Source organism: Pinus tabuliformis, chromosome 7 (genome assembly GCF_031772625.1).
Source record: "Pinus tabuliformis cultivar Carrire ecotype Pingquan chromosome 7, CPIR1, whole genome shotgun sequence".
In the NCBI taxonomy this organism is placed as follows: Eukaryota; Viridiplantae; Streptophyta; class Pinopsida; order Pinales; family Pinaceae; genus Pinus; species Pinus tabuliformis.
The window spans coordinates 32,456,336-32,466,898 of NC_142293.1; positions in this window are offsets into that span (position 1 = coordinate 32,456,336).

Below are 10,563 nucleotides of genomic sequence, written 5' to 3' on the forward strand. Positions count from 1 at the left end.
CATTGGACTCCTAGTACAACATTAGCACCACCCATTGGAATGGAAATCATTGGAATATTCAATACATGTTCCCCCATTGTTAACTTGATATTGTGGCACTTCCCAGAGAAATTTATAGTTCCTCCATTTGCAACCATCACTTGACACTCTGGTGCTAGATATAGGAAGCAATTAAATTCCTTGGCTATCTTACAATGAATAAGATTATGCCTATCTATCTTGAGAGTTTAAGGAGTGGTAATTCTTGCCAATGCATTACAAGATATGGTCAGATTCATTTCTTCTTTCTCCGAGGTTGGTTCCTAATGTATATCCTCCTCTTTTGATGTTTCTTTTTCCTTTTCTTCTTCCTCTTCACAATCTATGTAGAATAATTTATTGTCAACACACTTACGACCTTCAGTGTATTTTTTATCACAACTGTAACAAATCCATTTTTCTCTTTTTTCCTCCAATCTTTGTGGTGTCAACCTTGTAGGTTATGGAAGACTAGGAGCAATAACACTTCCATCTTTATAGTTGTGAGTGGTAGACTTCCTTGTTTCCATAATTTTGCTTTCAACTTTTCTTGCCACTCTGAATGCCTTCTCCAATGAATCAGGTTCCCGAAGGTGAAACTCATGTTGGATGTTATCCTTTAAAGTCCCTATGAAGATATCAATCCTATGCTCCTCCGAAATATCAGTGACCCTAATATTCAATTTTTGGAAGTCTTCAATGTACTCTGCTATTGAACCCTTTTGTTTGTAATTTATCAATTGGCTAAAGAAGGTGTTTCTCTTTGTATCTTCATAATTTGTTATCATTTAATCCATAAAAATTAACGAGGAGACAAGTGTTTTACGAGAAAAAATCCATCTATGACATACAAAATGATTGGGTTCTAAATATAAAGATGCAATACATACCTTTTGTGAGGGTTTCACATCATGTAGATCTAAATATTGCTCGATCTGTAGTATCCATGTTACCAGATCCTTTCCATCAAACTTCCTCATATCAATATTTGGAATGTGGTAGGTCTTCAACCCAAATTTAGAGTCTCTAAAATCATGATTAATATTCCTTTGGTTCTCATCATGAGTTTCATGGAATACCTTGTCGCCATTAGGAAACTTTTTTTGCAACAACTTTGTCAAACCTTCCATTTCTTCTTTTAAACAATCCTTCAAACCTTCCATTTTTTATTTTAAAGCATCAATTTTCCCTTTTAAACCATCCATATTAACATTCATCATCGCTTCCAATTCATTTTTTGGTTACTCTTTGTGAGAGTGAAATGCTTTGCACTTGGTCTTGTAATTTTGATATATCATACTGCATTTCTTCCTCTTCTTCATGCATCATAGAAGAGCTTTCTAGTTACTTACTAGGTGTGTCCATATTTTTTTTCAAGGAATTTTGGAATCAAAAAATGATATCTATACTTTTGTATGCCCTTTGAATCACCTCAAACTGATTTTTCAAATAAAAGTTTTAAAAAGTACACACTTTTTTCTTGTTTTTTAGGAGCTTGATATTTAAATTGTGGTATCTCTGTAATTTCAAATCTCAAAAGTCTGAAATATTGTCTTATGTAATCCCTTTGAGTCTTCTTTACAACCCCACAAGTCAAACCGAGATTGGATTCTTCAAGAAATATTTATGCCCAATCTCCCACAAGGACCTGATTATTGGTTGGTTTAGTAGAGCAAACTTGTACAGAGTTCCACGTTTCACTATTTCGAAACTTGCCCTTAGAAATTATACATGAAAAGGTAAATTATGTGCAATTTCATCCACTTTTTACAAAATTCAGATCTGATACTCGAAGAGAAAGTTATGATGATTTTCCCTAGGTCACATATTTGAGCTTGAATTTTGGAGCTTGCAAAAATCATAACTTTCTCAGATCATATCTCCGGAAATATAGCAAACCAAGATTTGAAATTCATACACGAAGTTCACCAATATTTAGGCTCCATTTGGTTTCAATTTTAGCTTTTGAATCCTCGTATAAAAAACATTATAGCAAAAATTCAAAGATGTTATGTTTGAAGAAGTGAAACCCTAGAATCCAAAGCTTTGATACCAAATGTTATGCAACCAACTCACAAAATAGAAGAAAAGATAGATCAACGAGTCAAACATTAGTCTCTTTTAAGGGGAAAGCTCCTTTATATTACATAAATGGACAATTCTTGGATGATACAAATGATAAGACCTCCTTCGTATATATAGGGGTCTAAGGGGGCACAATATAATAAGAGCCTACATAACAATAATAATGTAAGGGTACAACAATAACAATAGTGGGCTTCTATGGGGCACAACAATAACAACATGGGGGATACATGGGCAAAACAATGACAATAGGGGGCTACACTAACAATAACAATAAGGGGAATATACTAGTATTATAGGGACCTAACATATGAGGACTAGTTAAAGATTATATCGTATATGAAGATGAGTTAAAGTATGGAGTATGCGTAAATTCAATAAAATATTGTGTTATATATGATTAATAACATAGTAAATGGATAAATAACTATTGTTGTGAAAATTATTTTCAAATTTAATCCAAATTTTTGGCTTTGTTTAGAGTTATTGTCATTTGGATAATAAAACTTGAACTCTGGAAATTGAGAAAGGTTTTAATCCATTTTAAAATCACAAAACTTGAGCGTAAAAATAAAATATTGACCTTCTTATTGTTATTAATGGTAGGAAATATATTATTCACCAAACACAAGTACTAATTAACCAGTAAGGTTATAGACCTCTTAATTTTGTAAATTTTATTCTAATTTTAATATAATATAACTATTGTTTGATTTTTTTTCAAAAAAAATTACATTTTTTTATTTTCCAATTTCATACATTGAATTTATCATTGGTTAAATTTATCATGATGTGACATTAATCCTCTCGTGTGTGAGATTTTTTAAAATCTATTTGTTAGAATAAAAAGTCAATTTATATCATAAAAAAATATGTAAATTCTATGGTTGGAAAATTGGAGGTTGTAGCTCTTTAGTCCAAGGATTTTTTTCCATGACACTACAACATAGAAAGGATACAATTGATGCTCCTTGAAGATGTAGTCTAAGGACTCTACCCTATGAAACTTTGATTCATAACTGACATATGACATCCATATTAATTTATACTAATATATTCTACTTCATTTGAAATGAGCTCTTTAATAGCTTATTCTGAATTCAGAATGACACCCTCACCCTCCACATTACATAATGAGTTGCATGCACCCTCCACCTATTAGGAGATTATCACCCTCAATGTTTTAGTATATGGAGATGCATCCTCCACCTAGTAAGATATATGTGTTTACCTAGATTGGAATTTTAATCTCTATATTAGCTTGCCTCTTTTATTTTCAAATCCAAGAGTTCCATGCTTAGTGCACCAATGCCTCTTATCACTTCAAGAATAACAATAACTTGAGTGATCAACTCATCCTAAAAAAACAATGAATATTGTGAAAATTTCATAGTGTGAGTATTACATGTGTGTTCACTTTCTCTTGCTCTTGTTTCCTGCATAATGCATACATTTTCTCTTTCTCACTTGTGTAATTAAATTGGATGAGGTTGGATTAATGAATCATAATGTAGAAGAAATAAGGTGAATGCATAGAAGTAGTCATATACATATAATTATCAGTGTTTAATGACATGAATAATAGGACTTTACTACCTAAAAGGACCCTTTTCTACTATAAGATAAGGTATATTTTATATCTTTCTAAACTCTAACTCAGTTAAGTGAATAATTACCAATTTTCAATGTAGCTTCTTGCACATGCTTTGGTCCTCACATTTTCCTACAAGGCCTCCCTTTGAAGCAAGACCATCTTTGCTTGCTTCTCTAATAAACCCTTTTTAACCCTTCCCCCCTTGTAATAAAGTAACAACTGACTGTAGTAGCTTGAGAGGTCCACTAAATCTCAAAGATAATGAAAAATTCAAAAATGTTAAAATTTTGAGCATCACCTACATTATACACTTAATCTTGTTCCCAAGTGTAATAGATACACTACTCTTTCTCCCTAGTGTAATGGGTACACTTTCTCTTTCTCCCTTATGTAATTGAATTCAAGGAAGCTAGATGGATCCCAATGCTACAGTAATGAGGTGAACTCATATGAGAAATAATGTTAATATAATTCTTGGTGTTCAATAGAATGAGTGCTAGACATTACCCCCTGAAAGGACCCTTTGACATGCTCAAGTAAGATATATATTCCAAACTCTAACTTAGTTAAGTGAACACATATTGGTTTCCAATAGAGCTTCTTTCCCATGCTTGGTCCTCAAGTCTACCTGTAAGACCTCCATTTTGAATAGGATTGGCTCTACTTGCTTCTTTGGTAATCCATTTCAATCCCTTGATCCCTTGCAATCAACTGATAGTTGGGTCTTTTCTTATATATCTTACTCTTGATAGACTTATATAAGTAAATAAAGTATTGTTCTTGAGCCCGAGCCACATTTTTTTTTTGTAGACATGAAGTCCCAAACCAATTCACTTATTGACTATTGATTCTCAAAATTTCATTATTCTCTTAAAAGGAATGAAATAACTTGAAAATAAGCATTTGGAGGAAAATAATGGCTTCCCTTTGTGATTCCCATATCTATAGTCCCTGTTATCACTCTGTGATTTTCCCTAGGCTGAGAAGAGAAATTCCATAGGTAACCACAAACCACTTCTAGGCCAGAATCTAGCCCTTCTAGCCTGGGAGAGGGCTCTCTCACTTAGGTTGCTCAATTGATTTGATACTAGGCTGGGTATATAGTTAAATAAAGGTCTATTTTAAAAGTTTTACTGATGAGAAAAGAGACAAATTCATTGGGCATGGAGTGATGTCAAACCTATTTTTGTCCAGTGAGATAATGAAGAGAGGAAGGGCTCCTCCACAGGGGCAAGGTAGATCACCTTGGTGGTAGAATTTAGATTAAATCATTGTAAAGGGTGAGTGTAGAAAGGTGAAAGTCAACATAGAGCATCAAAACCATATATGAATTCTAAAATGTTGCTTTTAAGATGAAAACATTGATCAATTGTTAAAAACTAAATCAGAGCACCATTAAGATGAATTTTGAAATAAATATATGATTTTTTCCAAGCGAGAAGACATACATTTAAGAGATGTAAACACATGAGACAACTTACAAGATCAAAGGAGCACAAAACTACCAATATTCTGACACAGAAATCCCTGCAAATCACCTTCTAACTTTCATTCATTCACTGGTAAAGTTTTCAGAAAAAAAAAATACAGTGAAAAAAAAAAAATGTTTCTTCTTTAATCTAACACAAAGAACCCATTACCATGTTTTTCATATCTATATACATCATGAGGTTCAATATCCACTCTAGGTGGTCGAAATTATTTACCAAAACAAACTTCTAACTAGATACATCAAAGTTTTAGTGCATATACTAAAAAATAGGAGTGGTTTTCCTTACAACCAATCTAAGCCTAAAACATCACCAACTTGGAATATTTGAAAATAAACATTAACTACACCTCCTAAGACACTATTCCACCTATCCACATGATCCAAACTACTTATAGAAGCCAAAAATTCGAAATTTGAAATGAAAAGGTGTTTACTGTCCAATTTTGTGGCGCATTAGCTAGTTTCGCAGCAAATTGAAGTAGCCCTTCATGTTTTATATGGTTACAGCCTTCCTTTGTCAAAATGGATAAAATGGGTATGCTTCAAATACCTTTGGGATGTTACTGAAACTATTAGATAATATTCAAATATCTTGCAGACCTCCTTTTAGACTATCCCCTACTTTCACGGCAAGACTGTCTCCTTTCGCAGTGCCTTCAAAAATATGAACATATGGTGACTTTTTCCTGATATAAAGTGTTGAACGCATCAATATGAATTTTTTAACCTTCATATAACTTTCCTATGACAATAAAAACTTCACTATCCCACCGGTACCAAAGCTTATATAAAAAATGTAGTAAGCCCCTTGTTGTGTTTTTGCAAGCTTCATCAAAACTAACTTATTTCTATTTTCTTTAGCATAAAGACAAAACTTTAGAGCTAAGTGGTACCCTCCTACTAAAGATTCGCTTTTGTACTGGCCTCTGCTAGTATATCCAACTTGCCCCTCTTCCTCTTCCTTCAAGATTCCTTGACCTCAATGAGCTTCTTCTTCACCAATCTCAGTCTTCTTTTTAACACCAAAATCTATACATACAAACGCTTCACTTTCCTATGTAGAGGCAAGGCCCACTTCAACTTGTATTTAGATTTTCAAGCAAATGTTAAACATATTCTAACTCCCTAAACAAATACAACTTATCCCTGTGATCCTTCTCTACAATCCGATCTACCTGTTGTTGACCTCCTTCAAGTTGTTCCAATAGTTTCTCAAATTCTTTTTTCTCATCAAAAACCATCTTCTGTTCAGGATAAACAATCTCCTTTACTTGCATTTTCACCTTGGCAGCATACCTAGTTCTAGGTCTCCTTGACTACTCAACTGCATCCTTTAACTCTTCAACATCAATGACCAGTTTTCCTTTGTCTTTAGCAACATGTGCTAATGTTTCCTTTGATGCTTCTTATTCACTGGGTTGAAAAGTTTCTTGTGATACTTTATGCCTAAGCTCTCTATTCTCTTGTTTCAGATAAGTTATTGTTAAGTGGCCCTTGTCCAGTTGATCTTGTAAGTCTTTAATGCTCTGGTCCCTTTCATCAATTTCCACTTCCTTTTGTGTACTTTCTAATTCCACAACTTGAATAGGTGTAGATGGAAGATCTATAGGAAATCTCTTGGTTGCAGCTCTTGTTCTAGGTACCCTTGCCACTTTTTCTACTTCATGTGAGAAATGAAGCTTCTTAGCAATTCTCTTATCAACTGATTTGATTTTAGTCAAAGGATTTTTTGATTGAGCTTGTTGTTGCACGTGAAACTTCTTTGATCACAATTGATGGGGTGTCTTTCTTGGTCCTCTAGTTGTTTGAATATTGTGTTATCCACCCTAAAGAAACCAAAAATTATTTCCATGACTGCTCCTTCTTCTCAAGCTCCTTTATCAATAGTAATTTAGTTAATGAGAAATGAAACAAACTAGCTTCAATATGATTCCTTTTGTTTGAACTCTGTCAGCCATCTTACATAGACTCCTAAACAAATAATAAGTAAGATTAAAAGGTTTCTTTCTAGTAAAATGCATTAAGAGCCTAATGTGATAGTGATACACTTTACTGAACCTCCCTTCACATGTGAAGTACCTTTGAATCACTTCCAACAGTTTACTATGGTGGTATTGTAGATAGCTTCTTGGAACAACATAACCATATCATTTCTGGTGTTTTGGTTTGAGAAAGTCTTTGAAATCAACCAAATCAAAATCCATACCCTTGAACCATTCTTCTCCATTCAAAGGGATCTCAATGGCCTTGACTATTGATTGAGATGTGACTGGAAAAGTTAGAATTCCCACCTTTGATTGCAAACCATCAAAACTCCTATAAAACTCCTTTGTCAATTGTTTATGATACCCCTAAATCTTTTCACAAAACCTCATACACCCTACTTGTTCAAAATCCATTATGATGCATGGATCTGCATTGATGGCTATCATATATTGTGGCTTAAATCATACAATGATACCTCCCTTATCATTCTTATCTTCTGGAGTTAACATGAATTTTCCTTTGCAACAGTGAATAGTTTAGGTTTATGAGCAATTGGTTTTGTGTAATAATGGAGGTGTTATGATATTTAAAACCTCTGATAATGACTTAAGAGACAATAAGAAATTACACAAAAACTTAAACAATGCAGACTTCCTAAGGAAAACCAAATAAAACTTGCAATTTCACAATTGTTGGCAAAGAATTTAAAGGGAAAGTCATAGCACAAAAGAAAGAAATGCAGTGCTGAAGGTATTATATTTTTTAAACACTTTCAAGCATAAGCACTTAAGGGAAGCAACTTTGATTTAGTTTAAACCCAAGGCACCTATTGCATGTAGAGGCTTACATAGAGAAAATGAAAATTGACAGTGACAAATGAGGAATATAACACACTATGTGGAATCACAGCAAATGACGATAAAACGCAGGGCAAAGGAAAAAATGCAGTGATTTCTAAAGAGAAGCGATGATGAATTAGTCATTCTTGCCGGATTTTAATGGTTTTTCCTGGATTCTACATGTAATTTGAGAGTTCATTCAAAACTGAGCAACAAATATATACTTGTATTTGCATCTGCGAAGAAGGTTTGACCACTAACATGCAAGAATGGTAGCACTATGTGAATTTGCAGCACCCCTACCTCCCTTTTGGAATGAATAAAATGAGCAAACTGGAGCCTCTGATGAAAATGGTGTCGAGTTGAGTGTTGTGGAATGAATATGAAAGTTCAAATAGACATGCAAAATGGACTAGAGAATAAATGACAGTGATGATTGTGATAGGAAAAGGAAATCATGAATGCACAACACCTTCTGAAAACAAAACTCTTTGCGAAAAGGGAAAGATTTCCCTTCTTACCATTATTTCCCGCTCAGATTATGAGTTATCCTTGAAATGACATTCAAACTGACTCCAAGGAGCCTTCAAATCTATGCCTAAATCATCTCATGATTTCATTGACATAGACATAGCCTCTAGACTTAGGTGACCCACTTATAATGTCTAAGGATGGTGACTAACTCATAATAACTAAGAATTTTTATTGCATGATTTTTGTACTCTTTCCAAGGTGATCAAAGACTTCCTATGGTTACCTTTTAGTAACGAAAATATGTGACTTTAGACATTAGACTCTTAGCAAAATATACACCTTTACATGACACTTAATCTAAACCTAAACCTCTTTAAAGAATAATATTCAAGTCATCATGACTAATATTTACAAATTTGATATTAGATACATAGCAAGACTAACATGACCAAGATTCCTAGACATAGGACCCTAACATTCCCTATTTTGAAATGAGTTCAGTAATGAAATACTTTACCAACTGCTTTAAATTTTCTAAGAAATCATTCCTAAAATATTTATTCAACCAAGGTTTTAAACCCGTAGACTGATGCTCTCATCCCTCGAAAACATTTGACCCAAATATCCATAGAGAATATTTCAAGGATTTGTTATGTTTGGTATCCATTTAAAGAATCAATATGAACTTTTTGTATCACCAAAAGTTGAAAGAAGGAAACCTTTATGTGTAATGTTTATCTCAATGAAGGGGCAAGACAAATACATAAAGGAAGATGAAGTATAATGAGTGTGAATTTCAAAATGAGTAAGTTGCAAATCCATTTATTTTCACCTCGTCATGTAATACCACTGCTAGTTTATGATGTAAATATGTGTACCTTGATATGAGGTTGGTGAGTTGAAGTCATTTTGCAGGCCTATGTGCCTATGTATTTATGTTTTGTATATTTTGGGGGCTAGCATGCCCAAGTTTATTTGCCAATTTTTGGTTATGTGGCTAAATGACCGAGATTGCAAACATGATGTAACTGATGTACATATTTTATAATAAAATAATATAAAATAGGTTGGTTGCAGCGCCCACTCCATGATAGAGTATGGGGAATCTATGCAACTCCACGACAACAGGAGATGGGGTGTTGAATGACGGTTATGGATCATGAGAACACTTGGAGCTCGCGTGGCTTTGGTGTGCCACATGGATGAGAGATGCCATTTAGTTGAGGGAAGTATATATAGATATATATATATATATATATATATATAGATATATATAGATATATATATATATATATATATATATATATATATATATATGATGATGAGGTTTATGATCAATTGACCATTATGATTATGATGATGATTGGACTATGGTTCTAGGAAACTAGGCCATGAGCCCTGAGCTTATCTTCTGAACTAGTTGGGAGTTGTGTCAATTTGTGGCTTGAGGGGTTCTTGAAACTCTAAAGTAGCATGACTATTGTGTTTGCACCTTAGCAGTAGGCCTAGAGTAGTAAATCAACATGATTGTTGGTTTAGCACCTTGGCCATGGAGGTATGGTTATTGTTGGGTGATCATTGCCTACAGAGTTGTAGCCCTAGATCAAGGGTGACCCGTGGTTAAAATTCATGAACCACATGGTTAAAATTCATGAACCACGTGGTTTATGGCACGGAGAAATGTGGAGAGCCCATACCTAGTTGACCTATTTGGAAAGATAAGTATTAAATTTCATGTGTCATGTTGTTTATGTAATTTTATGTTGAAACCCTAGTTTTAGGGTTTATGTGTGGATGATTATAATTTTGTTGTGTACCTCAATGTTGTATGCCATTACTGTTTAATGTTATGTGTTTTTGTGCATTTTTCATGCATTCATAATTATGTTTAAAAACTCCAAATTTTGTACTTTGTACGAATGGTTACAATTCCCTTATATTATGTTGTGTGTGTGTTCAAATTGTTCGATAATGTGTTGTTAATTACCATTAAGCACCATTTCCATTGTGCATGCTATAAATACAAGTTAAATGGGTAAATTTGGCATTCTAAGAGGTTTTTTTTTTTGCTTCCA